Below are 8,814 nucleotides of genomic sequence, written 5' to 3'. Positions count from 1 at the left end.
AGCAGCTTAGCCCACAAGGAAGACAACTACTCAAGATTCTCAATGCGAGTACGGAAACGCAACTAGCGGGACCGCAACTCTTAGCCATTCAACCGTCGAGTACACCACTCACTCGGAGTGATAGCCTGAAGCATTAGCGAAGATGCTGGCAAACGCACAAGTGCTGTTGTGAATGAATGCTTACGAGCTGATTGGGTCTACCACGCTCAGTTCAGGACTGCTCATAAAACATCAGACTTATTATAACATAATAACACAGAGAAAACGGAGGCTTTAGGTCTTTTAATATGGTCGAATCCGAACATCAATCTCGAAAACATTATTCTTCAGTGAAAGATACGGAACCGTTCCGTATTATCTAACGGTGGCATTCCATAAGTTCAAATATTGTTACAATGACAACCTCAATGTATGTCATAAGTATTAAGTAAATTTCTGGCAAATTGTTCGCAATGAGCCAGGCAGCCAAACTGTTGCATTAACCCTGACTCTGCGTGCAATGAACGCAGAGAGAAGTGAACAAATTTTCACCTGGTTAATATTGCCTGCTAACCTGGATTTCTTTTAGCTAATATGCAGGTTTAAAAATATTATACTTTGTGATGATTTAGAGAAAGGCATTGATGTTATGGTTAGGTTACAACGTTAGAGCAACGAACAGTCCTTTTTCGCGAATGCGCATGCATTCAATTAATTGCAACGCAGGACACGCTAGATAAACTAGTAATATCATCAACCATGTGTAGTTATAACTAGTGATTATGATTGATTGATTGTTTTTTATAAGATAAGTTTAATGCTAGCTAGCAACTTACCTTGGCTTCTTACTGCATTTACGTAACAGGCGGGCTCCTCGTGAGGCAGGTGGTTAGAGCGTTGGACTAGTTAACCGTAAGGTTGCAAGATTGAATCCCTGAGCTGACAAGGTAAAAATCTGTCGTTCTGTCCCTGAACAAGGCAGTTAACCCACCGTTCYTAAGCCGTCATTGAAAATAAGAATGTGTTCTTAACTGACTTAACTGACTTGCAACCTGGGTAATAGAGTGAGTAAGTAAACAGGACTTAAAGGGCTCTCCTTGTGTCTTCACTCACACAGCTGCTTTTGCCTGGTAAGACTTTCACCTGGAGTAGCTGTGACTCATTGAATTACTGAATGAATGTTTGGTCGGTTGAACCTGAAGTAATTCACATTCATTTTGCTAATGAATGAACTACTGGTGAGCAGATGGCTTGCTGTTTGAAACAAACCACATTCTTGTGGACACGAGAGCACCGACTGGCTGTTTTTTTTCAGATATTAAAAATATAGAGGGAGATCAGATCTAACTGTGGCTCCTCAGTTATACCAAACAGGACAACACATCAAGACAAACACAATGCTCTGTGTCGATCACAACATTCTCCATCTTCTCTCTCCGTCCATTGAAGATGAAACTCCACATTGATCTGATTGTACTAACCAGGTCTCTTCTGCTTTTGACATTTAATTGGACAAAGGATGGATGGGCAGATAGAAAGAAGAGAAGATCACTGCAAGTCTTTCATCATCTCAGTCTCAGCACGTTGCTGCCGGTGTGTTTAAAAATGTATCTGCGATGGTTGTGGTTTCTGTGCTGTTTCCATGCGCTGGCCTCTAGAGGTGCAGGTCATTGATTGGAACAGGTCTGACAGCAGGCAGCCAATTTATGAGTCTTCTCCTTTCAAGACATTTAAAAAAATATATATAATAATAATAATAATTCTGTGGTGTTTACGTTTAATGGCCAGGTCACGGCCTCTGAGGACGGTAATAGAGCCTGTTTTCACTTGTCTACATCAGACTCCTAAGGGCTCACAGAGAGGGAGAGATGGAGGAAGAGAGAGAAAGGGAGCTAGATGTAAGCTAGTCGCCTGTCATTAAGAGAGAACCTCATTAATGGCTGCTTAGGCTGATTTGGACCAAGCTGTCTGACTGGTTGCAGGATGAAGCTGTTGGTTAGTGAGGCCAAAGATCAGACAGTGTCACTAACAGAAGCCCTGAAACCTTTCTAGTTAATTACAGGAAGTCTTGTTAAGTCAAAGAGGAGGTCATGACCTGGAGAAGACATGTTTGTGGAAATTAGTTGCTTTTTATTTTGTTCCCCAAATAAGTATCTTGGCTTTTGTTGTTTGTTTATGGCTTAGTGTTGAATTCAATTTTAGACTCAAGCCATTATTTCTCGTAAGCCAAAGGGACTTCCGGTTCATAAACTTTCATATTAGTTCTTTTACATTTTTTTTAAATGAATCGGTCGTGGAAACTATGCCCTAGCTAAAGCTAACGGCTAAATGTGTGTACGAAATCATTTCCTCTTGGGGACATGAACATTTTAGTTTCTTATCATGGTCAGCTATAGTTTAGCCTAACTAAAATCCATAAATCATGGGAAGTTAGCATTCTAGCTAGCTAGCATTAGCACTATAGGTACTCAAATGGCTCCCATTAGCTTATTGTCATTAGCTTGTGCTACTGAGAGTAAATCTGTGGGTTGTACCACCCCACCAGCCTGAGGAAAACACCTGCTGGTCCAACCGTGTGTGTGTGTGGGTGTGTGTGTGGGTGGGTGGGTGGGTGGGTCTATACACACCTGTCTTACTGTATGTCTGTCTTCACTGTCAGATCTGTCCCTCAATATAACAACATGTTTATCTGTTTTAAAGCCAACTATGATTTCATCATGTTTGGCCACTTTTACAAAAGCACTGATCTGTTACTGTTCTCATCTGAATCCTGTCAATTGTATAACCCTGCCAGTACAGCCATCCAGCCAGCAGCCAGTACATACAGCGAACCAGCCAGCCAGCCAGTACATACAGCGAACCAGCCAGCCAGCCAGTACATACAGCCAGGGAGCCAGACAGGGAGTGCCTTATTTCTTTGCTAGTCCTGCCACATTCTAATGCTCAAATGCACCTTGAGTATGTGAAAGGGGTGAGGGAGAGGGGGAATCATGTTTCTTTCAGAGGGGTGAGGTCAGGATAAGAAGTGGGAAGGTAAGGCAAAGATCTGAGAGTTGGGGGTAAGTGGGTGTGAGGGGGCAGSTAGCCTAGTGGTTAAGAGCATTGGGCCAGTAACTGAAAGCTTGCTGGTTCATATCCCCGAGCTGACTAGGTGAAAAATGTGTCAATGTGCCCTTGAGCAAGGTACTTAACCTTAATTGCTCATGTAATTTGCTCTGAATAAGAGCGTCTTCTAAATGACAAATGTAAATGTGAAATGTAGACAGGCTAATGCTAATGGTTTTTGGCTAGCCCTCCAAAAGCCTGTCCCGTACAAGCGGCTCTACAGCTGGCTCTCATACTGGGACGGTGGGCCTCATTTGGGTTGCAATATCTAATACATCATTCACACAGGGGCAAAGTCTGTCTGTGTGTGGAAGCGGGCACCAAGCTTATCTATTAGAGGATTTCACATACTCTTTGCCCGGAGTGTGTGAGAAAGAGCCCTGTTGTGAAAAACGGAGAAGGGGGATATCTTTCTCTCTTTCAAGGCTTTCCATCTGCGTCAAAGACTACAGGCTGTGATGTTAATCCCAGATACTGTAATACTCCCTTATCACAGATTCATTGAWGTTGTGGCCACTGGCATTAGCAGACACAAACACTGCTAGTAGTTGTAGGATTATTATTATTATTAGTAGTAGTAGTAGTACACTAATATTAGTAGTAGTACTATACTAACATTATTAGAAGAAAGTATTACATTTTTAGTAGAACTAATAGTAGCACACAATGGTAGTTGTTGTAAAAAAAGAAATGTAATCATGATGATTACATACGTTACAATGTAGTTCACACTAGAATATATTCCTACGGCACTTCCATCTCATAGTGGCCTAGTTAGCTACACATTTTCTGTTTAAATACAATGTCAAATCCTCACACACTGTACCCTTACAGTTATATGCTATATGCTGCGGAGCGGAGGCTATATTTATAATGGTGCAATCATGTTAAGCTGTGCATATTAATATGTGCTTAAAGGTTGCTGAGACAGAGATGGAGTGTGTGGAGCCTCAGTGGTTAGCTCATCTAGACAGCCTGTGAGATGGAACACACACTATTACCTTCTGATTCATAGGTGAAGTAACCAGTGCCGACAAAAACCTAGCTCCCGATGAAATATAAATCAACCATTGTTATTACACACTCGGGTTAGTTTAACCAGGCCCTTGGAAGAGAACCCTGTGTGTTATAGAAATAAGAGATTGCCTCGGTGACTGAATGGGTTGAGGCTCAACCAGCCAGACCAGGACAAGGACATGTTATTGTAACATGTTATTGTTATGAGGGCGGTAGGTTGCTGGTTTGAATCGTAGAGCCGACAAGGTGATAAATCTGTCGCTGTGCCGTTTGAGCAAGGCTCCAGGGGTGCTGGACAATGGTGACTCTGGCCGTGAGGAGAGAGGATACAAGGAGTCTAACAGATCTTCCCTGAGACTTAAAAGGTTGATGTCACTCAAGCATGCTCTTTCTCTCATTCCACCTACTTTCTGATTGGCTAAGACTTTACTGGAGCTACTTTCCCAAGGAGAACACTTTACACATTTGACACAATAAATATAAAGTAGGCAAAAATAAACACACAATATTGCAAATAAATGTAGATTGTTTGAATGTGTAATTTGTATCTTTGCATATTTTACCAGTAGGATTTGGATTGAGGACCTGGGTAAGGTTTTTAAAATAAATGGACCATTTGCAAGTGGCCCTTTTCAAGCCAACTTCATTTGCATAGATGGAACACAGGGGAGCCRATGATAACCCCTGGAAAGTTAGTCCTCGTGTATCACCRTAGAAACAAGCCATGTACAGACGTCAAGTTCAATTAAATGGCCTGATKATCGTGTCGTGTGTACATGTGTRTGCATGTGTGCGGGATCATGTGTGTTCTCATTGGTTTGTGTGTGTGTGTGGGTCTAATGAATTTGAACCAGCCTTACTGTCTTTTTCAGTGGCAGAGTTATTCCTTGAATGTTCCAGGTCTCATCGATAGCCAGGTAATGATGACTTTGTGTTTTTAGCTGGTCCTGTGGTTTGTGTTTTCTAACGATCTCCCTGGTGTCCTGTTATTAAGGGGGCCAATTAGCACAGCTTGATGCTGAAAGAGGAAGTGACTGGAAGCAGCTAAGGAGAGGTTCCAACGGATGGGGAGTGATTGACAGCTGGGTSACTTCACCTTGTTGTGTGTGTAWGTATGTCAGGCTGCAGGGGTGTACGGGTGATATTCCTGGCTTCGTCTGTCACAGGAACACGGGCTTGATTGGTTGGTTGTCCCTAGATGGCTTCACGTAACGGAGGCAGACTGGGAGCTACTACCTGGGTTGTGTTCAGTAGACACCAAACTGGGAGCTACTAGCTCCTTTTGTTGCAGTGGTTTAGACATTAATGGCTGTGTGTTGAGTTATTTTGAGGGGACAGCAAATTTACACTGTTATACAAGCTGTACACTCACTACTTTACATTGTAGCAAAGTGTCATTTCTTCAGTGTTGTCACATGAAAAGATATACTCAAATATTTACAAAAATGTGAGGGGTGTACTCACTTTTGTGATATACTGTATATACTGTACTCTATACCATCTACTGCATCTTGCCATCTTGATGTAATGTATCACTAGCCACTTTAAACAATGCCACTTTATATATGTTTAAATACCCTACATTACTCATCTCATATGTATATACTGTACTCTATACATCTACTGCATCTTGCCTTTGCCGTTCGGGCATCACTCATTCAAATATTTTTATGTACATATTCGTAATCATTCCTTTACACTTGTGTGTATAAGGTAGTTGTTGTGAAATTGTTAGGTTAGATTACTTGTTAGATATTACTGCTGGTCGGAACTAGAAGCACAAGCATTTCGCTACACTCGCATTAACATCTGCTACCATGTGTATGTGACAAATACATTTGATTTGATTTTGATTTGAGCTCAGCTAGAACACAACCCAGTTAGTAGCTCCCAGTTTGGTGTCTACTGAACACAACCCAGTTAGTAGCTCCCAGTTCGGTGTCTACTGAACACAACCCAGGTAGTAGCTCCCAGTTTGGTGTCTACTGAACAACCCAGTTAGTAGCTCCCAGTTTGGTGTCTACTGAACACAACCCAGTTAGTAGCTCCCAGTTTGGGTGTCTACTGAAACCACCCAGGTAGTAGCTCCCAGTTTGGTGTCTACTGAACACAACCCAGTTAGTAGCTCCCAGTTTGGTGTCTACTGAACACAACCAGTAGTAGCTCCAGTTGGTGTCTACTGAACACAACCCAGTTAGTAGCTCCAGGTTTGGTGTCTACTGAACACAACCCAGGTTAGTAGCTCCAGTTTGGTGTCTACTGAACACAACCCAGTTAGTAGCCTCGCCAGTTTGGTGTCTTACTGAAACACAACGCCAGTTAGTAAGGCTCCAGTTTGGTGTCTACTGAACACAACCCAGTTAGTAGCTCCCCAGTTTGGTGTCTACTGAAGCACAACCCATTAGTAGCTCCCAGTTTGGTGGTTCTACTGACACAACCCAGTTGTAGCTCCAGTTTGGTGTCTACTGAACACAACGCAGTTGTGCTCAGTTGGTGTCTAACTGAACACAACCCAGTTGAGTAGCTCCAGTTTGGTGTCTACTGACACAACCCAGTTAAGGTAGCCTCCCAGTTTTGGTGTCAGAACACAACCCAGGTAGTAGCTCGCAGTTGCGGTGTCTACTGAACACAACCAGGTAAAGTAGCTCCCCAGTTGTGGTGTCTACTGAAGCACATCACCTTAGTAGCTCCCAGTTGGTGGTCTACTGAACACAGCCAGTTAGTAGCTCCGCAGTTTGGTGTCTACTGACACATACCAGTTAGTAGCTCCAGTTTGGGTGTCTACTGAAACCAACCGCAGTTATAGCTTCCCAGTTTGGTGTCTACTGAACACAACACCAGTGTAGTAGCTCCCAGTTGGTGTTCTACTGAACACAACCGGTTAGTAAGCTCCCAGTTTGGTGTCTACTGAACACAACAGTTTAGTAGCTCCCAGTTTGGTGTCTACTGAACAAACGCCAGTTAGTAGCTTCCGTTTGGTGTCTACTGAACACAACCCAGATTAGTAGCTCCCGAGTTTCGTGTCTACTGAAGCACCAACGCCAGTTTAGTAGCTCACCCATGTTTGTACAGTGTGTCTAACTGGAACACAAGCCAGTTAGTACTGCTCCGCAGTTTGGTGTTCTGACACTGAACCCAGCAGTAGCTTCCAGTTGGTGTCCTACTGAACACAACCAGTTAGAGCTCCCAGTCTCTGTGTCTACTGAAACAAACCCAGTAGTAGCTCCCAGTTTGGTGCAATGAACACAACCCAGTAGTAGCTCCCAGTGTGGTGTCTACTGAACAACACCCAGTAGTACGCTCCAGGTTTGGTGTCTAACTGAACACAACCCAGGTAGTAGCTCCCAGTTTGTGTCTACTGAACACAACCCAGGTTAGTAGCTCCCAGTTGGTGTCTACTGAACACAACCACGTAGTAGCTCCCAGTTTGTGTCTACTGAACACAACCCAGTTAGTAGCTCCCAGTTTGGTGTCTACTGAACACAACCCAGTAGTAGCTCCCAGTTTGGTGTCTACTGAACACAACCCAGTAGTAGCTCCCAGTTTGGTGTCTATGAACACAAGCCCAGTTAGTAGCTCCCAGTTTGGTGTCTACTGAAACACAACCCAGTGTAGTCCAGCTGCCACAGTGTTTGGTGTCTACTGAACACACCAGTTAGTAGCTCCCAGTTTGGTGTCTACTGAACACAACCCAGGTAGTAGCTCCAGTTGGTGTCTACTGACACACAACCCAGGTAGTAGCTCCCAGTTTGGTGTCTACTGAACACAACCCAGTTAGTAGCTCCAGTTCGGTGTTCTACTGGAACACAACCAGTAGTAGCTCCCAGTTGGGTGTCTACTGAACACAACCCAAGTTTAGTAGCTCCCAGTTTGGTGTCTACTGAACACAAACCCAGTAGTAGCCCAGTTTGGTGTCTTACTGAACACAACCCAGTTAGTAGCTCCCAGTTTCGTGTCTACTAACAAACCCAGTTAGTAGCTCCAGTTCGGGTCTACTGAACCAACCCAGAGTAGCTCCCAGTTTGGTGTCTACTGAACACAACCCAGTTAGTAGCTCCTCACCAGTTTGGTGTCTACTGAACACAACCCAGTTAGTAGCTCCCAGTTTGGTGTCTACTGAACACAACCAGTTAGTAGCTCCCAGTTTGGTTGTCTACTGAACACAACCCAGTTAGTAGCTCCCAGTTGGTGTCTACTGAACACAACCCAGTAGTAGGCTCCAGTGGGTGTCTAGCTGAATCACAACCCAGTAGTAGCCCCAGTTTTGTCTACTGAACACAAACCCAGTTAGTAGCTCCCACGTTTGGTGTCTACTGACACAACCGCAGTTAGTAGCTCCCAGTTTGGTGTCTACTGAAACACAAACCCAGTTATGTAGCTCCAGTTTGGGTGGTCTACTGAACACAACCCAGTAGTAAGCTCCCAGTTTGGTGTCTACTGAACACAACCAGTTAGTCCTGGTAGCTTTCCCAGTTTGCCGCGTGGTCCTACTGAACACATCCCAGGTAGTAGCTTCCACAGTTTGGTGTCCACTGAATCCACACGAGTTAGTAGCCCTTCCAGCAGTTTGTGTCTATGAACACAACCCAGTAGTAGCTCCCAGTTATGGGTTTCTTACTGAGTCACACCAGGTAGTAGCTCCCAGTTTGGTTGTCTACTGAACACACCCAGTTAGTAGCTCCCAGTTTTGGTGTCTACTGAACACACCCAGGG

The sequence above is a fragment of the Salvelinus sp. IW2-2015 genome, linkage group LG25 (assembly GCF_002910315.2).
Source record: "Salvelinus sp. IW2-2015 linkage group LG25, ASM291031v2, whole genome shotgun sequence".
Taxonomy (NCBI): domain Eukaryota; kingdom Metazoa; phylum Chordata; class Actinopteri; order Salmoniformes; family Salmonidae; genus Salvelinus; species Salvelinus sp. IW2-2015.
This window is presented reverse-complemented; position numbering follows the sequence as displayed.